Below are 26,632 nucleotides of genomic sequence, written 5' to 3' on the forward strand. Positions count from 1 at the left end.
CTTGGGCTCCTCCTCCCCAGCCTTGGTTCCGCCCATCCCCCTCTTAAGGGAACATTCAGTGGGGTGGAGGAGAGAGAAACAACAGTCGAGAAGCAGGATAAAGGGCTGTTAACATCATGCTATTTGCTTGGGGATTGAAAGACTAGTGGGCTCCTTGAGCCTGGGTGGTGTCATGGTTAGGTGTTGGGTTGTGATCCGCATGGTGGACAGTTTGAAACCGCCTGAAGCTTGGGCTTTCTACTCCCTTCAACAGGTACAGTCTCAGGAGCCTACAGGGGGTCACTATGAGTCTGAATTGACTCAGTGGCAGTGAGTTTGGTCTTCTTGTTTTGTTTTTGAGTTATGCAGCCCTATATTGTCTGGGGTTCCCCTATTTTCCCAGGATACATAGGGAATGCAAAGCTTTGTTGAATGATGCAGAGGTTGCTATTACCCAGAGTGCTAGAGCTGGCTGGGGTCTGGGCGTAACTCCAAGGGGGTCTGCTTCACTGAGAGCCTGGATGAGCACTTGGTGGGCATTTGCGGAACAGCCGACCTTTGGGGTCCTGCTCGGTGTCTCAGCATTGTCTTTCTGGATTATTCTTACTGCCTGACACCCTGCTCCTCGGAGCATATTATGTTAGAAACCCAACATGCCTCTCACACATGCCTCTTAAAATTAATTAAATGGAGTGTAGGCCTTAGAGAGTCAATGGAATAAAGACCAGTGAGAGGCTTTCGAAAGAAATCCAGCTGAAAAAAAAAAGTTCAATTGGAAGAAAAAAATCTCAACGTAATTGATTTTTCAAAATGGATTTCCTCATGATTTACTTGCTCAGAAAAGAAATGCACCTGTGATAATATTGTATAATCAATATTTCTCTTCTATTAAAATCTGTGGGGCTTAGGAAGAAAAATAAATCACTATTTCATTTGGGGGGATAGGAGTCAAAATTAATAAAGCCACTGTTTTCCTTACATACAAAAATCCCCTAGTTATCCCAGGCCTGGTTTACCCGAAAGGAAATGAGAAATACGCGCCAAGGTCATGATCCACGCAAAGCCAGCACGCAGAACACTTTCGGTGAAGGACGGGTCAGAAACATTGAAATCATTCTTCACACTGCTCGGCCAGAGGGTGCAGAAAAGTGAGGTGAAAACTGAGCTCTGAGGGACATCTTCTGGTCGGCCACCGGGCTCCTTGTCCCGTAGCTGGAAGCCTTGTGGGTGGATATATCCAACAGCAAACGCGTCAGGGGTCTCAAGCGACCAGGGCATGGCCTCTGTCATAATTGAAACACTATCTCCTCCAGCTGGCCAGGCACCACCGGCCCCTGCTCTGTGTTCTGTGCTCCAGGAACACGGCCCGGACACCCACAAGGAGGGGCCTTGCGGTTTCTCCCCCCGCCTGTGGAGGCCAGCACACAGTCAAGGCTATCCTTTCCTCTTTCCCCGAATCCACAGGGGCGCTGGCTCACACAGCTAAGTGAGGAAATGAGTCTGCGTGGCCACGGCGGTTGGATTTCAAGCCATCCTGCACAAAACCAGACTGGGGGTGGCAGGGGCCAAGCCGCACCGGAGAAGAGGGTGCAAGTTCAAGTTCAAGTATTTTAAAAACAAAGGAGGGTTAGCCATTGCCCCTTGTGTCATCGGGACCATGAAAGAAAGACAAAAAGATTCCTGCTGGAATTATTCAAGACACTGGGCCTCATATTTTGACTCCTGTTTAATGTACACCAACGATCAGATCAGACCCACAGTGCCCTATTCAAAAGATTCACTCTGGACCGAGGGGGAAAGCACGTCTTTTGTAGCACCAGAGGATTAAACTGTTTTCCCAGGGGCACATGGACATTTCAGGAGATGAAAGGAACCTCGTGTTTCTCTGCTTTACCTGACCCTTCCCCCAAACCATCCATTCAATCTCGGGGGCCGCCCGCACAGCGTGCCGATGGGACAGCCCTTTGTGTGCCGCTCTTGCAGGTCAGGCCTGATTAGAAGGCCAGGTCCAGCTGACTGGAATGCTGAGCGCGGGCTTGGTCACCAGCCAGGAAGCCTCCATGGAGACGGCTGGCTTCCAGCAGTGCCCAGAGGAGGGAAACACTCCAGAATCGCCTCGGGCCCTGCAATAGCAGAACACTCTGCCGATGGGACCGGGATCGGTCCACAAGTAGACCGGCACACTGTACCGCCAACAAACTCTAACTATCACAAGATAGCCAGGTGTTTACAAAGGGGAATGCCGGTGCTTAAGGAGACAAGCCATTCCTTTCTTGGGCCTGGGGGACAGGGCCTGAGAGAAAATCTGAGGGGGCCATGAAGGGTCCAGACCCTTTACAGTACTAGGTTTTGATGGGGTTGAAGGCCCCTCGCCCCACCATACTCACTCACTGCCATCAAGTCGATGCCAACTCATAGCGATCCTATAAGGACAGGGTAGAACTACCCTGGTGAGTTTCTGAGACTGCACCCGTTTATAGGAGTAGAAAGCTCTGTCTTTCTTCCACTGGTGGTTTTGAACTGCTGTCTTCCTGGATCACACCCCAACATGGAAACTCTATGCCAACAGGGCTCTAGGCGAAGGTCCTGATGGTCATTCGGGTTTTTTAGCAAAAAGTTACTGGCTGGGGCTGCTGACTCCTGTCTTTTCTTGGCAAGTACCAGTGAAAAGCGAGGTTGTTGCTCTAGCTTCTCTCTGTGCACACCGAGACACAGCACTACAAGGACCACGGGTGCCTTGCCCAAGTCCCAGGGAACTCTCATACCCCACAGCAGTAACCTGCTGAAAAAACAGAGCAGCGAGGCTTGTAGAATCAATTTCCACGTTTGTATTTCTAGAAAGCCCTGCCTGGATGTGAGTATGTTAACCACCGTGCACACAGTGCATCTTCAAGTACTTCTGTTTGCTCTGCCTCTCTACCCCCATCCACCAACAGGTAGGTCTTGAGTGCCTCTGATACCCAAGGCAGGAGGGGAAATGATTCCAGGGGAAAAAGCGGCCCTCCCTTCGACTTCCACTGGTTTCCTTCCATATCATATGACCTCTAGATTCCCTGGGTGGTATAAATGGTTCACTTGCTCAAGGTTTAACCAAAAGGCAGGGGGTTCACGGCCCACCAGAGGCTGCTGGGAAGAAAGTCTCAGTGTTCTACAAGTAAAAATCCAGCCATTGAAAACCCAATGAAGCTGCAGTCCTTGATCTTCATCTGCAAGTGCTTCAAGTCCTCCTCACTTTCAGCAAGCAAGGTAGTGTCACCTGCAGAGTGCAGATGACACTCAGGGGCCCACAAAGAGCTAGAGGAATAAACAGTCTGCAGTAATATCTAGGGAGAAGAGCCAGGAATGGGCAGTTATACTTGAAACCGTGTTTCATTTAGAAAAGAAAAAAAATGCCCCAGTGAAGTCATCCCTTGGCCCCCCAAGTCCCTCTTTGGTGAGCAGGCTGAGTGCCTGCCCAGCACGGTCCCCACTTCTCTGCTCCCAGCTGTCTCGGTGCTGCCGTAACAACAGCAGCAGCACATATAGAAAGATACCTTCGCCGCGGTCAGAAGGCTCCATTCAGGGTGTGGTTCTAGCGGAGGTCCTGGGTCGTTTCCTTAAGCTGGTTTCAGCTGGGCTCCTCAGTGTCCCTGGGCGCAACCATGGACCTGCTGTGTGTTTCTGTCTCCACAGTGTCGTCCCCTCTGGGTCTCTGTCCACTGGGCTCTGCCTGTCTTCAGATCGCATCTTCTCCCTCTCTGCCCCTGTATCTACCACTCCGAAGTGATTAGCTGGTAGGATCCCACCATGACAAAAGTAAGTCCCTGTTTCTCAACAGTCTCCCTCCCTCATCAGAGGTAGGGATGTGGGTTTCCACAGAGATTTTGCAGGGATACATCTCAATCTAGGACACCCACAAACCTTGTTTGCTTGAATGTTCTATCTCTGTGCTCCATCCCATCGTGAGGAGCAGTGGACCCCGGCATCCCTCCAAAGGGGGAGCTTGCTCCATCGCAGCCACCAGGTGTGCATGCAGTCGCCTTTGTATGAGGACCTCTCTGTTGAGTGCTGGCTCGGCAGGCTGAGAGAAGGGGCTTCCAGTGGATGGCTGGGAGAGGTTTTCCCCTTCAGGTGCATTCCGACAAGGGAGTGTGTTTCTCCACCTGCGTTTGGCAGCCAGCATGTGACCATCTAGGGGAGCCCTTCTTAGGACGAAAACCAACCCTCAGGGCAGCAGAGTGGACAGATGGGGAGACGCTGAGTTTTGGGCGTTGATGCTGAGTCGTGGGATGGACACACGGGAAGGCCCCTCTCTCTGGAGTCCTTAGGTACTTTTCTCTTGTCTTCTCGAGCTTGAATATGCATTTCTCTAACAGCCAGGCATAGTCTATTTGGCAGGGTGCCAGAGGAAGTGTGAAAACCCGGGGCTGGAGAGGAAGATGTAGTAGATGAGAACGTGCCTCAAACGTCAGCACTGGGGGGAAGAACCTTCCCACTCGGCGGCTCTTCCTTCACAGACACTCATCTGCTACCAGAAAGATTCTTTTGAGATTTAAGTTTTATCTGGGGTCCCTTTATTTAATTTTTAAATTTTTGATTACTTTATTTTTTAATTTTAATGAATCATTATATTGGGGGAAACTTACAGCTCTGATAACAAAGCCTGGGATTTCTGACGTGCTGCAAATATGATACATCACCTGTTTCTAATTCTCCACTTGTGAACCCGGTTTTCCCAGGTCAAGGGGCCACATGAGGGGGTTTTAAACAACTCATTGAAAAAATTCTCTTCTCGGGGAGAGCAGGGAGGGAGGGGGAAAAAAAAGAGGACCTGATGGAAAGGGCTTTAGTGGAGGGCAAATGCTTTGAAAATGATTAGGGCAAAGAATGTACGGATGTGCTTTATACAATTGATGTATGTATATGGATGGATTGTGATAAGAGTTGTATGAGCCCCTAATAACATGTAAAAAAATGTTGCAAAGCAAAAAAAAGAAAAAAATTCTCTTCTCTTCTGATTCTGCTTTCCCACCAGGTCCTTGACAACCTTCCCCCACACACCTCGGCTCCTTTACTGACCACCTACTCTTTCTTTGCAAGGCTGCTGAAGATACAAGAAGGAACACACGACGTCAGTACCTTGCCTTTCTGCCAAAAGCCAGGTGGGAGAGAGAAGGAATCTCCTCTGTACAGAAAGGCAAGCGTCTGCATTGAACGCTGGGGTTCCCAACACACAACGATGGCAGGTCCGAGTGAACTTCCCAGGAGTAGTGGGAGATAATTAGGACAAAATATTTCCTTGGCTGTTACTCAAGATGTTCAGAAGAACCATCGTAGAGGAGGAAAAATGCATGCGTGTGTGCTGTATATCATGGCAGGTCAGCGGGGCACGTCACTGGGCCTCTTACCATCTGTTTTGGGAATTCCATGAGCACCGTAATCATTTTCATAAGTGCTGAAAGTTTCCCATATAGGGAAGCACATACAACTTTCAGATGTTTACTGGGTGTCTGAGAAATACGGAGCTGAGACTGACTGGTCTGCAGAGTACGGAGTGGAAACAGCCCAGTATGTTCCAAAGGTCGGCAAAAAGACAAACGATAAAACCAAGAGCCCAGAAATTTACTCTTAGCTCCTTGCACTCCGTCAACTCTACAAGTACAGGCATGTGTTAGCCCGGGTAGACTGGAGAAACAAATCCATAGAGACTCACATGTGTCTCCACTCCTTCCTCCTCCACAGCCTCCTCCTCCGAAGTGACGCGGCCCAACCAGTGGACTGTGGGCATTTGGGCCACTTCTTCATGCAGCTTACTTGTTCCTTCAGGTCCTGCTTTGGCCCGATCTCCTATATACCACTTCCATTTAACAATGGAGTGTGGCTGCGCACGTCCAACTTTATGATTCCGTGGGTCAGACAATACCCAGTTCATGATAGGTAATTCAGGCCTCATGGTGACTTCGTGGCCCATGGTGAGGCGTTCAGTCTCCACCAAGGCCCAGAAACAGGCCAACAGCTGTTTTTCAAAGGGGGAGTAGTTGCTTGCAGAGGATGGCATGACTTTACTCCAAAATCCCAATGGTCGACGCTGTGATTCACCAATAGGGGTCTGCCAAAGACTCCACACTGCATCTTTATCTACAACTGACACTTCTAGCACCATTGGGTCAGCTGGATCATATGGTCCCAGTGGCAAAGCAGCTTGCACGGCAGCCTGAACTTGTTGAAGAGCCTTTTCTTGTTCTGGGCCCCACTCAAAAATGGAGGCTTTTTGTGTCACTTGATAAATAGGTCGAAGTAGAACACCCAAGTGAGGAATATGTTGCCTCCAAATTCTGAAGAGGCCCACTAGGCGTTGTGCCTCTTTTTTAGTTGTTGGGGCACTAAATGCAATAGCTTATCCTTCACTTTAGTAGGAATATCTCGACATGCCCCGCACCACTGGACCCCTAGAAATTTTACTTATGTGGAGGGTACCTGAATCTTTGTTGGGTTAATTTCCCAACCCCTTGTACGCAGATATTGTACCAATGAATCTAGAGTCTTTGATACATCCTCTTTGGTGGGTCCAATCAGCATAATGTCATCAACATAGTGGACCAGTGTGACATTTTGTGGAATAGACAGGTGGTCAAGGTCCCTTCAGACTAAATTATGGCACAGGGTAGAAGAGTTGATGTACCTCTGGGGGAGAGTTGTGAAAGTATATTGTTGCCCCTGCCAGCTTAAGGCAAACTGCTTCTGGTGGTCCTTTGAGACTGGTATGGAGAAGAAGGCATTAGCCAGATCAATAGCTGCATACCATGTACCAGGAAAAGTATTAATTTGCTCAAGCAATGTAATCACATCTGGGACAGCAGCTGCAATTGGAGTCACCACCTGGTTAAGTTTACGATAATCTACTGTCGTTCTCCAGGATCCATCTGTCTTCTTTACAGGCCAAATTGGTGAGTTAAATGGGGATGTAGTAGGAATCACCACCCCTGCATCTTTCAAGTCTTTGATGGTGGCACTGATCTCTGCAATCCCTCCAGGAATGCGGTATTGCTTTTGGTTTACTATTTTCCTAGGTAATGGCAATTCTAATGGTGTTCACTTGGCCTTTCCTACCATGATAGCCCTTATTCCACATTTTAGGGATCCGATATGGGGGTTCTGCCAGTTACTAAGTATGTCTATTCCAATGATGCATTCTGGAACTGGGGAAATAACCACAGGATGGGTCTGGGGGCCCACTGGACCCACAGTGAGGCGTACTTGAGCTAAAACTCCATTGATAACTTGACCTCCATAAGACTCCACTCTGATTGGTGGGCATTCGAAATGAAAGAGCTTTATATACAAGAACAATTGAATATTGAGAAAAGTCACAGCCCAGTCCAGATCAAGTCCATAAGTCCAATATCAGCCCATATGTACAATATCAATCTATAAAAGAACTGTTCTGACTCACGAAACACATGCAATGATGCTGAATGCAGGAAGATCACTGGCCCGTGGGTGAGAAGTCTTGTGGATCCAGTGGTGTTGTAAGCATCTCAGCGCTGGCGTGGGTCTCCACGTGGCTCCTCCAGCTCCGGGCACTAGCATAGCTCCATGTGTCTTGTCAGCTGCTATGTTCCGCAGGGAGTGAGCAGAGGGAGAGAGTGTCTCCTGTCTCCAAGGAGGAATACCAGAGTTCCCAGAATCCTCAGGGGGGAAGGCCAGGCCCGCCCAGAGACCTTATTGGCTATCACCTGATTGACAGGCTAGACTCCACCCCTTCACTCCTAATCCTCTCAAATTGACAACAGAGTATATAACTACCACAAGGCAGAACCCACTTGAGAACGGACCCTGCTCTAAAAGGTAGAAGGGAAGGCAGCTGCTGGTTTCGACCACATTTTGACGGTGTCTCGTATATGATTTCTCACCCTGCCTCTGGTAGCTCTTTAACTCATAGTGCTCCTCAAATGTGGGATCTACTCAGAGGTTATTCCTGATTCCTCATGCTCAGGACACGAGGGGGAAGCATGGTCACGGGGATTAGGAGTCGGAAGGGATTAGGAGGAAAGCCAAAGATTTCGGTGTTCCTCCTGTCTTCCTTCTTGTCTCTCGCCTCATGCCTTTCACAAGAGGAAAACCCTTATCTGAGGACCGCATTGCCCAGACGCCCAAGAGGACACACAAGGTACAAACTCACCGCCAACAGTGGATTCCAACACAGACTGACCCTAAGGGACCGGGCGGTACTGCCCGCCCTGCGGGTTTCTGAGACTGTCCAGCTGTATAGGAGGAGCAGGAAGCCTCCTCTTTCTCGTCTAGAGCGGCCCCTCCACACCCAGGCTCCTTCCCATGGGGGCGGGGGCGGTTAGACTGCTGCCATTCTCTCAAGCTCCTAGGCCCTTTCTGATGTCAAAGCATCCCACACAATGGGAAGGCCTGGGTCGTGGAGTTTCAACGTTAAGACCAGGGCAATTTCTAAAACATAAATGTGCTATAAAGTTGGAAGGCACTTTTATTACAGCTCTGGTGTAGAACGAGTTCTTTTGAATCATTCCTAAACACAGTTACTCATTTATACGATGTTACGTTGGTTCTGTAACTCAGCCCCTGTATTAGGACCGGGCAGTACTTGCTTCTGCTGTGCATCGGGCTGCCTCCACGGTCCCTAACAGCAACATATAAGTACCCAGATGTATATAGAGATATGTAGATATAGGTATAAGAATAGATACGGATGTGGAGACAGACACAGAGAAAGATCAAGATACACGAGCTCATCGGAGATGGTCATGCCACGTTCTCCAGGGGAGAGAAATGGTCTAGGGAATGAGGTTCGCCCACGAACACTGGAGCCACTTCTCCGTCAGTTTGTCATACTGTGCTCCTGGGGTTTCCTATGTCAGCAGGCTCACCTGCGGTGCACAGGTTTGCGAGGAGCCTCCAGATGAAGAGCAGACAGGAAGAAGGACTTGTTTGCCCACTTCTGCCCAGCCGGCCCCTAAAATCCCTCAAACAACAGAACACTGCCTGATGGTGCATTGAAAGACCAGACCCTCAGATTGGAAGGCACAAGCTACCTCTGGCGTGGTGGGGAGAGGGTCAGGGGAACAGAGGAAGCCCCTCCAGGGCACGGGCTGGGTAGGGCTGCAACAATGGGCTCACACGTAACCACGTCAGCGTGAGGACGGCCCGGGTCGGGGCAGCACTTCCTCCGTGGTACCCAGGGTCCTATAAGTTGGAGGCAACCCCGCGGCACCTGACCACCACACCATGGGAACATGGGGGCTGACCTTGAACTTCTGGAGACCCACCAGGCTTTCACTGAAGATGGCCGCACGTGGGACCCTCGATGGGAGCCCCGTGGTCAGACTGGCGAGGCCTCACCGCTTCCTCCTCCTCCTTCTCCAGAGAGGGCTAGTTTGGGACATTCAGGCAGTCTTCAAAAAAGACCTGATTTTTGGACTCTTACCTTTTGGAAGGTACCTGTGCAGAGGGAGAGGGGCGTTGCTGGGATCCCGTGGTTCGTGGTGGCCACTGCCTCATTAGCCTAATCTCCGCCCCTCCACCCCACCCTCGCCAACTGGCATCACCACCCAGACCAGCAAGGTAACCAGTCCTGAGCCTAGGCCTCTCCAGGAGGGAAGCCCTCCACAGGGGAGTCTGATTTCACCAGCTCCACACTCCCCTTTGACTTGAGGGGGAGGGGGCACAGCACCGTACCCCCAAGGCCCTCCTGCCATGGGGGCAAGGGAGCAGCATCATGCCTGATGGTTGGCGGAGACAGCTTTTTTCAACGCATCAGCACACACACCAGATGAATTTGTTGAGAAGCCCACTGTGTGCAGCTGCGCCTGCACAGGACTTTGAACACACACCTTGGCAGGGGAAGCCTCACCGGTGACTAGTCTCGCCCACGGGCCCCATCTCACAGAGCCCTGATGGGGTGAGTGGATATGCGTGAGGTTGCTCACTACAGAGTCCGCAGTTCGAAACCACCTGCCGCCGCTCCTCACAGAAAGACCAGGTTTTCTCCCCTCGTAAAGAGCTACAGTCTTGGAAACCCACTGGGGCGGTTCTGCCCTGTCTCATTAGAGTCCCTAGGAGTCAGCATCAACTTCACAGCAGTGGGGTTTTTGAGCGAGTCCCCTCTTGTTGACAGAGGCCCCAACTCTGTGCTGAGGAGGAAGGGGGAAAGTCCAGGCCTTAGCTCCCTGGTTGGCATGACAAAGTACGGAGTTTAAAACACGGGAGCTGAATGTGGGGTGATTGAATAAAACAGACAAGCCCACAGTCAACAAAAACTCATGTTTCCCTGTTAAAAGGGCTACCTGTTTTCATTTCTTAAGTATATATATTATTTATATATAAATATATAGTATGTATATGTGTATATATACTTATTATATATATATACTTATTATATATATATCTTCTCTGGCTCTTCCTCGGGCACATTTAACAGCACCATCCACACAGCAGAATGTCCCTGGAGGCGAAACCAAATGGGAGAAGGACAAGGCTTTCCCTCTGGATTCAAGAGGCAAAGAGGAAAAGTTAAATCTCTCCTGGGGGGTGGGGGGGACTAAGCCTGGAAAATATTAGTTAAAAAGGCAATACTTTCTAACTTAGAGGGGCTGTCTACTGTCCTCGAGTTGGCCCCTGAAGCACTGGAGCCCGCGCACCAGAGAACTGGACTGTCGAGACCCCTGGTCTTTCCCCTGGATGATTTTAGAAGTGGATCGCCAGCCCTTTCTCCCTAGTCTTTGTCTGTCTGGAAGCTCCACTGAGACTGGCCCTGCAGCCCAGCAACACGCTGGGCTACCTCCACTGGCAGGGAGCTGAAGGCTGCCCATGAGCTGAGCTGTGACCAGACCCGTCTCCCACGAGGAAAGTGAGAATTCCACCATTGAACCGCCACGGCGCTTGCTTTAGAGTCTCAGGCTTAGAAGGCAGATTTTTACTAGAAATACTGGATCGTAACCTTTTTCAAAGGTTTCCATTTCATGCTGTGATATGTGTTTTCACGAGAGTGACAAGCAAAGAAACTTCACCTAATCAAAGTAGATGTGCGCGTCCACCTGTACTCTCAACACGCCGACAGCCAGCGCAGCTCCCTGATCGTTCAGGAACTGGTGAGCAATGTCTTCACGTCCCATCAACAGTTCTGCCCGGGGAACCGGGCCTAGGGCCTTCCAGACATGTGAGTCCATCTGAGCAGGCAGGCAGGGCACTCAAGAAAACCAACCAGGTCACCATTTCCAGAGGAATTTTTAAGACAGCAATTGTGGGGCAGAGGCAATACATAATTCAAAAGGCCAAATGAATTGTTCAGCAGCTAACAGATCCCACAGCAGAGAGGGCAGATAACATCAGCCGGAGTAATTTAAAAGGGAGGGGAATTTGAACTGAGTTTGAAAGGAGAGATAAGGCGTAGACAATAGGAGTACTAACTTACTGCTGCAGCTGCCCGGCCCCACTCAAGAGCCTGCCCGGTAGGGGCGGACGGTCACTCTGGTGGGCACTGTACGCACGTGAAAGCACCCCCACCTCCACTGATGGAGTTTACTTCCATGACTGCCGACGTGGATATTAAGTCACCTGCCAAGGCCTCTTCGTTAGGAAGTGGGTTGTGGGTTTGTGCAGATCCCTAAGCCCACCACGGTCCTCCGGGGACAGACACAGAAAGTTCTGGGTGAGGACAGAACTCCGACTTCTCCAAGAGGCTGAAAAAAAATCAGCTACGCTTGCAGGGAGAGGCAGTGCAAAAGCAGCGGCGTCTGGAACGAGCTCCCTCGGAGATGGGAAGAGCACGCTTGGTGACACGCAGATGCGATGGAGCGGGGCACAGTGTCATTGGGATTTCAGAGCAGACGCGTACAGAAACCCCCAGGGCTCTGGGCAGATGGACAGGATGTCACCTTCTAGTCAATGCTACCCCCAAGACGATATGCCCAAAGCAAACCACTCAGCCAGTGTTCCGCTAGGACCTATACACTTGTGATTCACTCATTTTCAAAGCAGAGCACCGGAACTTTCTCCCTAGTCTGGTTTTTATTGGTGTGGAATTTCTCCTGAAACATCCACGGGGGGGGGGGGGGGGGATCCTGCTGGCATTTTAAATACCAGGGGTATGGCTTCCAGCATCGCAGTCACCACAACAGGGAGAATGGGTGAGTTTCTAGTTTCTGAGATGGTAAGAATAGACCACCGTCCAGTGAAACCGCTTCACGACTGGGAGACCCACAGAAGGTAAAGTGACGGGATTGCTGGTTTCCCAGCATCTCTGTTGGGCCCCGCCATCCAGCTGTGAGCCTGGCTGCCTTTATCCACATTTCAAACCCAAGCACTTGCTACTGCAGTTTTCTTTAAATGACTGTTGTTTAGAAGTCAAAGGGATAGACGTATATGTGAAGTCACAACATTTTAAGAAAGAAGACCCCCAATTTTTTTAAAAAGAAAAAGAACATTAAGAGAGAACACGTAACCCAGGCCTTAACTGTAATCCCACCTCTTTCTACTTTAAAACACAAGCCGCACTAACACCCTCCTTGACTGTACGGAGGCCTTAGCACAGGTGAAATCTTTCTCGAGTGCAGGCTCTCCTCGGAGCCTAGCACACCAATGTCTACAAGCCCAGGTCACCTGGACAAGGGAACAGACATGGCCCTGCTGGCATCTGGGGCGACACAGCACCAAAGGGGGCAGGCGAAGAGGAGCTGGTGTCTCCCAGCCAGGCCTGGATTCCTAAAAGCCTTGATGGGCAGTTTTGTCTTCGTGATTTCTTGCGCTTAGTGAATCTGGTTCAAAGCTTCTCCAGGTTTCTCAGCGGGAACAGTCCTGCCTGTTGCTCCAGACACGGGATTCTTTATCCTCAGCTGCTAAAAATAGACCTGATGGCGCCATTGATCCGATTAGGCTCTTTTGACATCTTACGAGACAGTCTTTTTTGTCCCTACTAGAATGTTCCCCAAGCAAGACCCTGTCAGGCCTGCTCATGATGTCCTATCGGCTGCAGATGCTAAACCCTCAATCATCCTGCCCCATGATACTAAACCCACCAGGATATGAGACTGTATCAGACTGCCCCAATCCACCAGTTTCTTTGTATCTTGTGTAGTGAGGGAACACTGTCGATTCGCTGTGATCCCCAACATGGCCTTGGAAGACACAGAGGAGAAAGCTGATCCTGTAACCCACGTTGTTTTCCTCCCTTACAAAATGCAGTTAGCCTATGGCACTTGGCTGAATGCGGTCTCTATAGAACTCTCATCACCGACTTCATTGCTCGAAAGCACATGGGTTGGATGCAGATGTCACCTAAAAGGGACAGATAATGCTGAGCGTCTTCTCTTACTGACCTGTGAGTGATTAGAAACTAAGCCCTGCTAGCTAGTTAGTCACCAGTGTATCCTGAGACTGACCAAAGATTTCAAGAACCTTCTTGTTCTGTGTGTTTGCTTCTGGTCAATAGTTGATTCCCGTGGTTACCCTGAAACCTAAGTGGATGTAAAAAAATCAGTACTAGACTCCCCAAAGTGTAAATTCCAAATCCAAAGGTATATATTCTCTAGATATTATGATTTAAATCAGGACACCTGAGATAGTTAACTTATTGTGCCAACCTGACTGATAAACACAAGTGGGGTTAATTGAAGAGTGGAGGGATAAATGGCTCAGTGAGCCTCGCCTTTCTAGTTCTCAGGTCTCTTGCTTTCTGATGGTCACACTAGGGTGCAGCTGCCTTAGCCAGTTCCCTGCTTCAGCTGGCAAGGTTCACTTCCTGCAAGACATCCATGAGGAGAAGCCGCATAGACCTACCCCGATGCAGCCCTGGGTGCTAGAGCAGCCATGTGGAGACCCCTGCCAGCGCTGAGATGCTTACATGCTCACTGATTCCGCTTTCCTCCTGCAGTCGGCATCATTATGTCTGCTTTGTGAGATGGAGGAGGACTTTGTGGACTGGTGTTGGACATATGGGTAAATGTTGGCCTTGTGGGTTTGGGCAGCACTGGGTTGGGATGTTTTCTTGATGCGCACTCAACCTATATATAAAACTCTCTCTTATACATAAGTTTCTGTGGATTTGTTTCTCTAAAGTACCCAGACTAACAAAACCCCACTCGACAGTCTATCTTGTACTGCTGTGGTCTCCTCGCTGCTGTACCTTCTAAATAAAAACATCTCTTTCTTCCTCTGACTCAGGAAAGGCCAGGGCCTCCAGAGGGAAAGGAATGAAGTAATTTGAATGACACAGGAATACGTTCTGCTAAGCCAGTGGCAACCTTGGACCCCCCCCCCCCACGTAAGACATGCAGCGCATCCACAAATCAACAGAAGTATGTGCGCGGGACCTCTGTGCTCATCACTGGACTACCTCCATCGGCTATTTAAATGGCCGGTTTGATTGTATCACATGCAACTTCACAAAAAGCTTACCTGTAGGCACGTGGGACCTTCCTCGGCTCAATGTATATGCTTTCCCAGGGCAGATCCCCTGTCTGAACGTCATATCCCTCACTATCCGTTGTTCCCACTTTATACAAAGTAAGCGCCCGTTCACCCATAAAAGGACCACCCCCAAACTGTCCTCTTTTTCCAGACGGGGCCCGTCAGTCCCAGTGTGCGCTGCATGGGGATGAGTCAGAGCCCAGGGTGGCACAGTGGTTAAAGCACTCGATGCTAGTTCAACCCCACCGGGCAATCCACGGAAGAGAGAGAGGTGTGACCGTCTGCTGGCGTACAGATGGCAGTGCTGGCCACCCTCTGAGACCGTTCCCTGCCTACCCAGTTGCTCAGAGAAGGAACAGGCCCTGTCACAGGGCTTTGCCTTGGTTAACCCTGTACTGCTCTTCTCCAGTCACACACGGAGGGCAGAACTCATCAGACCCCAACAGCTGTTACTGAACCAGGCATCGTTAACCAGCAAAAAGGAGACCTGCAGCAAAAAGGAGACCTCAACCTGTGGGTCACGGCCCCTTTGGGAGGGTGTCGAATGACCTTTTCACAGGGGTCACCTAAGACCATCAGAAAACACCTATTTCCAATCGTCTTGGGAACCGAGACACTGTTCCTCTAGCCCTCTCCAGGTTGGTCTGCCCATATGCAGATACGCCCACGTATGAGTACCTGGCTTGAAGACGGTTACCCATGCTTCAAGACAAAATTTCACTTACTGGTCATTAGAAGGAAATATTTCACAACAGATAATGACATATTGTTTTTGTGATTCATCACTATGCTTTAATAATGTTCAATTGGTAGCAATGAAAATACATCCTGCAGATCAGATAATTACAATTCATAAGAGTAACAAAATTACAGTCATGAAGTAGCAATGAAAATAATTTGATGGTTGGGGTGGTCACCATCACATGAGGAACTGGATGAAAGGGTCGCAGCCTTAGGAAGGTGGAGACCCCCTGACCTACAGAAAGGTCCCTTCACACCAGGATCTGAAATGCTAAATGCCACTCTTTGCTGCTCTTCACGCCAGTGAGGTTAGTGAGACGCTTCATGACACCCCACACATTTTCTACAAGGGACTTCCAGGTCAGTCCCAGGGAAGGGTAATTGGCCAGGGACTCTCAGTACTGGAAGGATGGGGCAGTGTGTGGAGTGACTTGTACTGAGCTTGGCTCTGACCACGCCCCCTCCCCTGGCCCCTCCCACAGGCACAGGTGGCAATTAAAAAAAAAACAGGCCACACCTCCTGCCTTGCAGCAGATGCCTCGTCACAGCAAAGGCACATGTTACCGAGTGAAAACTGCTGCATAGTTCTTTCTTGGCTGTCACCCTTATGGAAGATTGTCAGGCCTTGCTTCCGTGGCTAGATGGGACTGAGCCACCACCCCTGACCTTCTCTTTCCTGCTACTGTTATGAGGGCCCATCGGGTCGGTTCTAACACACAGCCACGTGTCAACGACAACGTCAGGCTGCCCCGTCCTGCCGCACCCTCGCTTTGTCGTCATGATTGAGCCCTTTCTTTCCCCATTCTCAACCTTCAATCTGCGTGCACCAACTCTTGCTCACAGGTTGACGCAGCAACGGGTTACACACTAAAAGGCAGGGCAGGGGAAGGGACAGGAGATGGTATTCGGCGGGCCTCTGCGTTTGAAAGGGCCAGGTGGAAGGCCCCGCGGAAATGGCGAAGGACTCACTATGCTTGCATCCTAGACTCATTAGACCATGAAGCCTCCTTCCCCCTCTTTGTTTTTGATCAAAACCAGTTCCCAGCATTCTACCAAGCTGAGGACACGCTGTTCCAGAAATCCCCTAATTCTCAATGTCAGGAAGAGGACCTAGTTCCTCCTTCCCAAGGCCACCCTCTTCTGAGGAAGCAAGCACCGAGCGGTTGTCTTCGGCTTGGTTTTTACGTGACACACTCTGACCCTCAGGTAAGGTTGGGGACACCCTCCTGCCCTTCACCAGCTGTCTAACAGAGGGGCTTGCAGTGACGTGGTGGCCCATGTCACTGAAAGCTTTCACAGTCCAGAAACAGATTCACAGCGCCGCTGCCTCCTGTGCCATGTTCTTGTCACCGCCGTCTCCACTCCTTACCACGTTCTCACCGTTCATGAGGGAGCCCTGGTGGTGTAGTCAGTTACCAGTTGGGCTACTAACTACAAGGTCGGCAGTTTGAAACCACCAGTTGCTCTTCAAGAGAAAGATGAGGCTTTCTGCTTCCGTAAATAGTGACAGTCTCAGAAACCCACGGGGACAGGTTCATCCTACCCCGTAGGGTCACGAGTTGGAATTGACTTGATGGAGGTGAGTTTTGTTTGCTTGTTTTTTTAACCTTGGATTCGACATGAGTCACTCTCCTGGTACTATCTGTCTGGAGAAAACTCGGGGTCTTTGCCAGGGCAGGAGCTGGAGAAAGCACTTAGTCGTCTTTGAAAGCTCACCCCAGGCACCGTGTCCCTGTCCTCCGCAGCTCTGCCAAGGTCTCTGCCAGCACCTGTGCCATTAGCAACGTCTAACTCAATGCAGCGAGCTATTGATCTTTGAATCGTCTGCGCTGGGGCCACGGGTCCCTCTCTATAAGCTGCTTTCTGCCCAGTCCACTGGCCCCAAGACACTTCCAGGCGACACGGCAGCAAGGCCACTTAGAGGACGTGAGAAAGGGGCGCAGGGCCCACTCCCTTTGTGAGCACAGCTCTGGGTATGGCCTGCGAGTCTTGGGGTACTATGACTCACTGCTCTACTTGCAGTTTTAAGTTTTGAAGCAACGAATGATAATGCTGCTCTCGCTTTCGTCCGGCACGTCTACTCCTACCTGTGTCGTAAGGGTGCGACATGTGACCGAGCACTGTTAGCTCAACCCTTCAGGCCAAGAGTGTGCAGCGTGGCCAGGGTATGATGAATTCCTTAGGAAGGAAACACAATCATTGCTGGGACCTCACAACAAAGCACAGTCCTCCCTTCCTTTGCACTTTGTCATTCACTATGGCTTTTGCCAGGAGAACAAACGCATTTGTCTTAGATGAAGTACAGCCAGAATATCCTCTGAAAGCAAGACTGCAAGACTCCGCATCTGGACTTGTACTCGGGACAAGTCATCAGGCGGGACCTGTCCCTGGAGTGGGATAGCGCGCTTGGAAGTGGGTCGCCACAAAAGAGGAAGACCTTCAGTGGCTACAACAGTGGCCGGAAACAGAGTCACCATTGTAAGGATGGTGCCGTGCCGGGCAGGGTCCTACTGGACACGGGGTCACTGGTTGGACAGCACCCAACAACAAACACAACAGCACGGTGTTGCAAGTGCCAGCATCACAGTGGAATGTTTCTGGCCAAAGCCAGGCATCTTACAGATTAATCAGAAGGCTGGCTGATTAACACTAGGAGATCAACATGAAAAAAACTGGCGCCATTTCCCCTCCCCTTTCATGGTTTTTGGAGGGATGTAGCACCTTACTTATTTGGTTCTTTGGTCATGATACGTGTTAGTCTGTCTTACAAAGGTTACACAGTTTAAAATCTTATTCTAAACATACTAAACAAATCTACAGAAGGATTTATCCCAAGCCATCTCCCCCAAATATAAGCCAATGACTACACTTGGAGGTCAACCATCTAGAGCAAGCAGACACCACTGTTTATCCCACAACAAATAGGGCCCACTCCCTTCTGATAAGGATAGTAGTTGTCTGTTTCCTTGTAGGAGACACCAGAGAGGTCAAACCCAATCAAACCCAATCAAAGATAACCAAGGTTAGGCTGCCATCCTGACTCTAGGATCCACCCGTCTTGTCACATGTATATACCCCCAATCCCTCCTCTTTCCTATTGTGTATATTTCCCTAGACCACCCTCTCATTACTGTATTACCTATAGCACAACCCCTTCCTGTGATGTATGTCCTCACCTGTAATTAGGGGACTTGCAGGTCCCCAGAGAAGATAAAAAGCCTGGGCTAGCATTAAAGATATCTCTCCCTCATGTGGACCACCAAGCGGATGAGCATGCTACCATGAATCGTAACTGACTCCATTTATTTCAATATTTCTCTTTTATCTCTCATGCTCTTTATAACTTTACTATGATCTTTACTATCGCTGTACAATTGCACCTACCGGACCCATAATGATGTGTTAGGGGCTGGCTTCCCCTGACACATTATGATTATGAATATGTTCTTTTTTAACTTATGTTGTATGCTCAAGTGGAACAAAGAAAACTCACCCTAGAGCGGAAGCAAGGCTTTCCAACGTCTTCACCTTCGGATGCCCGATGTCGCTTCACCTGAAGCAGAAACACAAAAAACAAATCTCCATTTACTTAAATATTACTTATCCGTGTATTTTAAGGAATTGTAGCTAGGCCACCAGGGTTTGTTTGAACTGTAAAATGGGGAAACAGATATCAAAAGGCCCACTATATCCCAACCTCACGGCGATCCAGTCAATGCTGATTCCTAGTGACCTGATGGCTTTCTGAAACTATCCTGTCTTCCTCCCAAGAGTGGCTAGTGGTTTTGAACTACCAACCATGCAGATTGTAGCTTGACTTCTCACCAGGGAGCCTATAACTATATTACTGGTCTCAAATAGCAGAGCCCTGGGTAGTGCATTGGCTTATGTGTTGGGCTGCTAACCACGAGGTCAACAGTTCTAAAACACCAGCTTCTCTGCAGGAGAAAGATAAGGCTTTCTACTCCTGTAAAGAGTTACCATTTTGGAATCTCCAAGGGGCACTTTTACCATAAGGGTCGCTGTGCGTCAGAATTGATGCCACGGTCACGAGGTTGTTTTTCTCTTTTTAAAACCTGATAGCAATAATCACAAACATATCATTAAAAAATAATCGGCAGGTTGTGAGACTAAAAAATGACTGATTAATTATTGTCTTGTCCTCGATGTTCCCTTGAAAACTGAGAAAATTCAAAAGTGACTTGAACTTTCAATAGCGCCACAAACTAAGGAGCTCGATGAATTGCCAGAAGCCATGGAGAGTGTCCCGTAACGGAGGCGAGAGGAACCAGATGAATGAGAGGCATGCCCTGCCTCAGTCCCACAGCCTCACAATCCCAGCAGCACACAGGGTTGCCTCACTGGAACGGAGGCAACTGAAGCAAAGCAAAATGGCCACTGGGTCCCAGAATCCCTTTCCAGGACCAAACCCAAACCAAACTCACAGCTGAGTCAATACTGACTCACAGTGATCCTCCAGGTCAGCGAAGCACTGCCCCTGTGGGTTTCCGAGACTGTGACTCTTTACGGGAGTAGGCAGTCTCATCTTTCCCTGCCTTTGCTGATGGCATCCCATCATTCCTCTCAATTTCCATGTTTGCAAAGAAGGTGTGGGTAGAAGTCCTGGTACACTTTGGAGTCATCTTTTACTGGTGATGGTTTTTGGAAAGAAAGAACCACACACAAGTTCAGATCATTGAAGAAGAAAGTTCACGCCTGACAATGTGGCGGGAAGCCATTGTCTTCACGGCCAGTAAAGCTGTGGGGGAAAAGATTGCAATTGATCACTGGATCCGGAGAGAGGAATATCAGCCCCAGACCAGTGTCTAAAAAGGACACTCACACTCACGGGAATCAAGTAAAGTCAGGTGAGACCCTCCCCTCCACGCCCCCACGCCCACCCAGTCACTGTAAGTCACTGGCTCAAATTCTCTCTAAAAAGACTGCCAAAGACGTAGGACCTAGAAAGGAGAATACGCATTCCAGACATAAAGCAAATACAGTCTTCAAATCCAAAACAAAATTAGCATGATTGGAAGAATCCACCACAGACATGCAATTAAAGATCTGAACATCAAGAGTGCTTTCCATAAACATCCTGATGAACGAACGTGAACCTCTCAGTGGAAACAATTTCTTAAGGTGATTTTAGTGAGGGAAACTGGATCCCAAACATCAAGAGTGGGAGAAGCAATAAACACGGCTTACTTCAAGAATTGGATCATTCCTAAGCACTATGAAAGTTTTCCAGGATATAAGAAAGATGAGGCTCCCAGGGTGTTTTAGCAAACTAGCCCCAGCCTGAGAGCCAATCCTGACAGGGTGCAAAGCACAAAAGAGAGGGGGAACATCCTAAAGCAAATGCAATCGCTAATTTTAATGTGACATCAATCCCAACAGGGATTATTCTATGCCACTCCTCTCGAAAGCGTCAGATGCATTGTTTGTATCTTGTGATGCTGGAAGCGGTGCCATTGGTATTTCAAACATCAGCAGGATCACCCATGGTGGGCACATTTCAGGCAGTTTCCAGACAAGAGAGATGAGGAAGAAAGGCTTGGTGATCCATCTGTAATGAGTTCATCAGATTTGCTAATGCTGACCCTCTGGGTCACGGCAGAATATGGTCACCACAGAACAGTGCTGCAAGATGGGACTTCTCGGCTCAAGTGCTCACACTACATCGTGGCCGCAAATGGACCTCAAGCCTGCCCGCCATCACAAGGATGGCAACAGGATGCAGCGAGCTTTACTTCTGAGTTCATGGGGGCCACTGTTAGGGAGCTAGCTTAGGGACCAGGGGTGGTCCCTCCCATGCTTGCAAAGGCCCCCATAGAGGAGGTTGGAAAGAAATCGGGCAACCCTTAGACACTTACGAAGACCCCAGACTGAGCATGCTCATACTCAAGCCCTTGAGCAAGGTGGGAGGTACACCTGGGTGGGTCAAACTAGCCCAGGCTCATGACATCACCCACATGGGCCTAACTCAGCCAATGGGGTCAACCAACACCATCAACCACGCCTTCCCCCAGCCAGGGGGTGCGCTAGAATAAAGGCAGGGAGCAAGCAAGCTCTAGGACACTCTCTCTTACCCTGCTCCTGGCCAGAGGCAGCGGGAGGGGGTGGGGACACATGCTCCTCAGGGCCCACAGTCTCTTGGCCAACATGCTCTCTAGGGTTCTTGGACTTCTAAGGCCTCCGGGATCCTCGCTCCCCACAAGATCTGCACACGTGGGTGCTCTTTTCCACGTGGTTGTTCATGCCCAGGTGTGAACCCCTTTGAGATTGTAGGTCCTTAAACTTGTCCTGCCCCTCATAAAAAACCCACTTGTATTAAAAAAAAAACAAAAACGGGCTTTGGTCAAGAACCGAGGAGGTATTACTGACTCCAGAAACCTAATAGCACCATGAGAGGCAGAGCCAACTTGACAGCAACTGACATTTAAAAAAAATGACACTACATAAGCAGATTTGCCTTATCAAAGTGCCCTATATCAACATATAGCAACAGGTCAGCAGAGATCAACACGCATTCTTATTTTCAAAGATCCCAGATGGCGTGTGATAGACCTGTGTCTGATAATCTCTCCGCAACCCAGAAACAGGATTCGTCACCGTGAGTCTAAGAACGATGGAAAGGCTGCGGCAGCATCTCCATTCAGAAGGTGGGGTGAAAGAAGAGAAAGAAAGGGGAGGGACAGACCATATCCCCACTGTCAGCAGGTGACACAGCTGCAGCCCTGGAGAACGCCCGAGAAAGTGCCCTTGAAAGAATGGGAGACAACCAAGGTGCCATAGATGGTTGGAAACACACCAGGGGGGAGGAGGTGGTGGTTTGTGCCCTAGCAGAGTCGTGGTGAGAGAGTGTGACTGAAGCCCCAAAGCCTAGGCTCACAGCAAAAAAACCCAGAAAACCAAACACCCCAAAACCAACCTATCTAGAAGGCATTTAAGGCAACAAAGGACAATGGCTTCCTTGGGAGAAATGAGGGAAAGGCCACACTGCACTTGTCAGGACGCTTGCCGGCGGGGAGGCCAACCAGCACATTTGTATTTTCAAGGCCGCCGGAGAGGACGTGCCATGGCAGAAACGGGAGCACAGCACGGGAAGCTTTTACCGTCAGCGGTGTGTATTTATAGGTGGATAATTGAGACCCTCGGAGGGCGTTCTATAAATTCAAAATACAATTTTTGACAGGAAAAAAAACACATTAGGGATATCTGATTATCCGAGGCCTAAGTGCAAACGCCAGCATGATATTGCACTCGGGGCATTAGGCGCAGCTCGGAGGTGATGATGGCACGCCAACCAAGCCACTTCAGAAAGCTTGTGGAGGTGGGGGGGATGCTGCAAATAGAAAAGAAAGCCCGGAGGCGGTGGCAGACAGGTCTCCTGTAACTGCTTCGGACTCAGAAAAAAAGGCGACAGCTATAGGCTGGAGCCGTGCAAGGTGAGGTTTACAGTAAGTTCCACAGCTCCAAAGACAATGGATGTGAGCTCAAGTTTAAAAATACATAAAATGCCAGGGTTTGGTTTTGCAGCATGGAGATGCCGGCATATCGCTTTTTAAATGCACGGTGTCTAAAATGAGCTAACCTTTACTTTTAGCCAACGGCCACGGTGAAGAGGGGGGAGCTACCAGTTCCAAGCCTCCGACCATAACAAAGTGCTAAGTTTCAGTGATTCCAAATGGGACGAGAACTAATGACTCACAAGAGGGCTCAGTTTGGCTCCTGTTATGTGGGACAAGACTTAAGCTCCAGGGGACAATCGCCACTGTCCATAGGGAAGGGAAATGTTTATGGTCACTGCCATTTGTGGGACTCTTGTTGACATTCTGTGCAGCAGGATGACATGGCACCTGGGTCCCTGTCCTCCTCACAAGCGCCAGCGCGTTTCAACCTCCCGGGGGGCTGGGGAGTTGAGGGGTGGGGCTTTCTTCCCTCGCTGACCTTCCATTCTCCACGTAGGATGCCCTCCTCCAGGGACTGAGCCCTGAAGTGCTCTGCTGGCATGATCTGCAGGGGTTTGGAACTGGTTCATGAGCGCCAGGCCATTCTCCCTAGTCTCGGGCTCCACTGACTTCTGCCCCCTTTGAGTGGCCTGCTGGTATCTGAAATTGTGGCAGCAGCGCTGCCAGGATCATCATGACACACACTAGCAGGACACACGGACAGACAGTGGTGGATGGCCTGACGTAGGTGTGGTCTAGACAAGGAATAATTTAAAGACGTGTCTGATCATCACAGAGCTATTCCTGCTTACACAATGACTGCACCCAGACCCAAAGCAGGCAGATTTCAGGCAGATTTGCCCCGAGATGTCAATGGTTTGGTCTGTGAGAGTCCGAAAGAAGCAAAATATGCTTTCTCCTTATTTCTTGGAGAAAGCTCAAGACCTTCACAAATGAAATCGAGGGAGAGTAGAAAACCGTGCCCAGGCGATCTGAACCCCCAAGGACCGCCGTGGACGATAATCCAATCAACAAATAGACCGCCTCCACGGGCACCTTTCCCACGGCCCTCCCGAAGTGCCTGGAAAGTATTCCATGAAGCACACCCTTGTTCCAACACCAGGAGCTATTCCCATCATGCTGTCTCTCGCTTGTAGTGGCCCCCTGGACGGGGTAGCACCCGCCATGGGATTTCCAAGGCCCCTCCTTATGGACACGCCCAGCCACAACTTTCCCCTGCTAAGTCGTTGGGGGTGGGGGTCGACCTTTTGCGACCAGTAAGCGAGCTTCCCCACCAGGACACCTCCGTTTGCGTTCTGGAGAGCCTGTACCATCTGATCACCTCTACTTAAAAAGAACCTTTGGGTGTGCCTCCTGCTTCTCCCCTACACCTGCCACCCTGGCACGACATTCCCTCGCGGCCCCGCCTTCTTGTCGCCCACCAGAGGTCTACTGCAACTTAGGCGGCCCTTCTTCCAGTCTGCACGCAACCTGCTCTCTAAGCCACCTCAGGTCATTCAAAGGCCATTGCCACCGCACGGCAACAATTCAAATTCACCGCCGCGGAGTCTATTCTGACACACAGCGACCCTACAGGGCAGTCGGACCGCCCCTGTGGGCTTCCAAGACCGTCTCTCTTTACAGTGGAAAGCCCCGTCTTTCTCCTGTGGAACAGCTGGTGGGTTCAAACTGCTGACCTTGTGGTTAGCAGCATGCTGTGTAACCACTGCGACACCAGCTCCACCCCATTGCAGTGGTGACTGAAAAGCACAAAGCTTCCTGAATCTGCTCCTGCACAGGTATGGATACAGCCACAGATAAGGTTAGAAGCCCCACCCCTCCCTTCTGGCAACCAAACCTGCAAGATCCGCTCCTTTCTCTACTCCAAGCTCACGTTCTCCAGTGATTCCCCCCATTGGTTTGCATTTCTTCTTAGCTAAGCCACCCGCCCTGCTTCACTCGGCCGGCCCCTGTGGTTGGCCTATAGAAGGGCAGGTGACTCGTGCCAGGCCAGAGCCCTCATTTGGGACATTTAGTCAATGGCCCCACACAAGGATCTTCTCTTCCCGCCTCTCACTTTCACAGCAGCTAATAGATCTTATTTGCCTTATTTCAGATTTTCCACATAAGGGAGATAGTACACTATTTATCCTTCAGTGCAAACCCCGGAGAAGGAGCCCGCATCTTCTGATAGCTAACTTTTATCGTTGCCCTGACCAACAGCTCCAGTCATTTTACCCAGAATCGTCATCTGTAACGTAGTGAACGCAGCATGTTGCTAAGTATGGGTGAGGGTGAAGAAAGCATGATTTGAGAGACGTTATCCCATGTGACAAAATGGATGTGTTCTTGGGAAAACTGCACGGGTACATCAGTTTTAAATAAATTGGGTTGTTTTCACTGGCGCTTTTACAGACATATGAGGAAAAAATGGGTCAAAATAGCATCCACACCCAGATGTTACAGATCAGAGTTGGGTGTCCCAGGAGGTGCTGTCTGCTGCATATCACTGAAATGGGAGAGATGAGCTGAGCAGCTAAGACAAGCTCAGTTTCTGGTGTGTATCCATTTCTGGGTTCAATGCGATCCCACACAGTAATTAAGTAGGACTGGTTAGGGTTCTTACTACATCGTTCGGTGGTGTGTCATGGGGAGGGGCTGCGAGTTTATACAGCCCGCGATCCAGAGCTTTGTAACAGATCTGGATGGCCCCGAGCTTCAGTGCTCCAGCACCCTGCGGTCTGGGAGATTGGTGGCTGAGTTCATGAATTCTTAAGTTTACTCAGAGTTTAACAGTTCCAGTCAATGGCTCTTTCCTGATTATCCCCTGAATGCCCTCCTTTTTTCTTTCCACCGAGAAAAGCTGGCCAAGTGGGCTGGTGAATTCCAATATCATTTCCCGTCATTTTTTCAATGTGAGAGGTGACGACAGACTAAAATGTGTAACCGTGCATGCGTGCAGCATGTGCCACCTTCACCTGATGGGCGCTCCACCATCAGGTACTGGGTCATGGGGTAACGCATAAAAAATTTAAAAAGACCCATCACGATCTAACACAATATAGCCCACCTTTTGCTTCACCATGAAACCACCAGGACATCCTGGGAGCTGCCTTCACAGGCTGTGATACCCTCTGCACTTCATGCTCCCATCACCCAGGCAACCTGTGCTGCTGGGGAAATGCCTTGTTGGCACCCAGCCCTGGAGAATGAGCACAGGCCAGGCCCCGGTGCTGAGGATGCAACAGGCGTGGGACAGACACGTTCCTGGTCCTCATGGAACCTCCAGCCAGTGAGCTGGACCCTGCACAATTAGCTAGAGACACGGCCCAGAGAGGCAGCTGCAGGCACCTATGTGCCTCCCCCACTAAAAAAGAACACCTATAACCTTTGTCATCCACTCACTTCTGCATGCTTTATTCAGTGATGACATTTATAACGTGCAGCACACTGGCAAACACATAGCTTCTAAATTCTTCCACCGTGATTAACAAGCATTTGGCACCCCTGGAGTAATATTTCCTCTTCCACTCACCCCTAGTAAACACTAATAAACCTCCACCTCTATATATGCACACACACACACACACGCACGCACACACACACGCACACACACGCACGCACATGCACGCACACGCACGCACGCACACACACACGCACACATACACACGCACACACACACACACACACACACATATATATATAATAAATGCTTTCAAGGTGAAGCCCCATGGTAGCTTGTACTAGAACTTCATCTTTCCTTTTGGCCGAATGACACTTCACTGTGTATGCCGATGGGGAGAAAGACGGGGCTTCTACTTCCATGAAGAGTTCCAGTCTCAGAAACCCCCAGGGGGAGTTCTACCCTGTTATGTAGGGTCGCTAGGCGTTGGCATCAACCCCATGGCAGTGGTTGGTTGGTTGATTGGCATGCATGGATAGACCAGACTAGTTAGTGTATCATTTCATTTGCTGAGCGATATTTGAGTTGTCCCCACAGCTGGGTTGTTCTGCATGATGCTGCAGTGAATGGTGATGTGTACGTT

General features: G+C 49.9%; 1 protein-coding gene across 4 annotated transcripts in view; it reads right to left on the reverse strand.

Moving 5' to 3' along the window:
* The window catches only part of PLEKHG1 (pleckstrin homology and RhoGEF domain containing G1), a 251,790-nt gene that overhangs the window by 167,570 nt on the left and 57,588 nt on the right, over positions 1 to 26,632 (reverse strand). For all 4 annotated transcript variants that reach the window (XM_075554381.1, XM_075554382.1, XM_075554380.1 and 1 more), the window contains one exon: positions 18,626 to 18,685. The gene's annotated coding sequence lies outside the window, so the exon portion shown is untranslated. The remainder of the gene's footprint in view (positions 1 to 18,625; positions 18,686 to 26,632) is intronic.

The sequence above is a fragment of the Tenrec ecaudatus genome, chromosome 7 (genome assembly GCF_050624435.1).
Source record: "Tenrec ecaudatus isolate mTenEca1 chromosome 7, mTenEca1.hap1, whole genome shotgun sequence".
Classification (NCBI taxonomy): Eukaryota; Metazoa; Chordata; class Mammalia; order Afrosoricida; family Tenrecidae; genus Tenrec; species Tenrec ecaudatus.